Here is an 833-nt window from a genome sequence, read left to right on the forward strand (position 1 = left end):
GAATTATATGACTCTTCCCTTCCTGTTGCAAAATTTAAAATTTTCTTTTCTTCAATGCTTCTATATTGGTGACCAGGAGCTGCTACACACTTGCAAGATACATTTGGAAAATGATCGGCCAGGGCATTGCTCACATTATTTGCTTTAGTCATATTCTGACCGTTCACATTCAGGGGTTTGGGGCAAATTTGCCGGTAATCTTGTTTATTTTCCTCCATACTGAAAATGGTGGTGTTCTACTGTTAATGGAGGAAACAAATGACACCCAAGACTGGCATTTAGTTTCTTTCATGGCACAACGGAACTGGGCCCTACACTATTTGTTTGTTATCAATTTTTCATCAGTACGGCGTCTACACAATCTAGGCAGAGATTTTTGGGTGGCTCTGTGCAAGACTGTTAATTCTGAAGACCACCACGAGACTGGTCATCGTTTGAATAATCCCGTGGTTTTGTAAATCGAATTGATTCCTGCTGTATGGAGAGTTCCATTCAGTAGGTGAATGGCATCATCAATAGAGTCCTTTCAATGACGTCACTGGGAATCGCCGGCGGCCATGCTGGAGGACATACAAAGCGAAAACATAGCGGCTTCTACAGCGAATATGGACAATGAGAGCACCTTTTTCAAACAATTGTCGGGTGATGATAAGCGTTTTTACAAGCAGAAACTCGATCTAATTAATGGCCTAGATCCATACCAGATGCAGAATTCATTCAACTTATGGCACATGCAATTCAGGCACTTTTTAAACTTACAAAGGCAGAACATGAGTGGGCATACATTTCCATTGAATAATCTGCTTCCAGAATTGTTGTTTTTCCCTTTAATG

The sequence above is a fragment of the Palaemon carinicauda genome, chromosome 33 (assembly GCF_036898095.1).
Source record: "Palaemon carinicauda isolate YSFRI2023 chromosome 33, ASM3689809v2, whole genome shotgun sequence".
NCBI classification, from domain to species: Eukaryota; Metazoa; Arthropoda; class Malacostraca; order Decapoda; family Palaemonidae; genus Palaemon; species Palaemon carinicauda.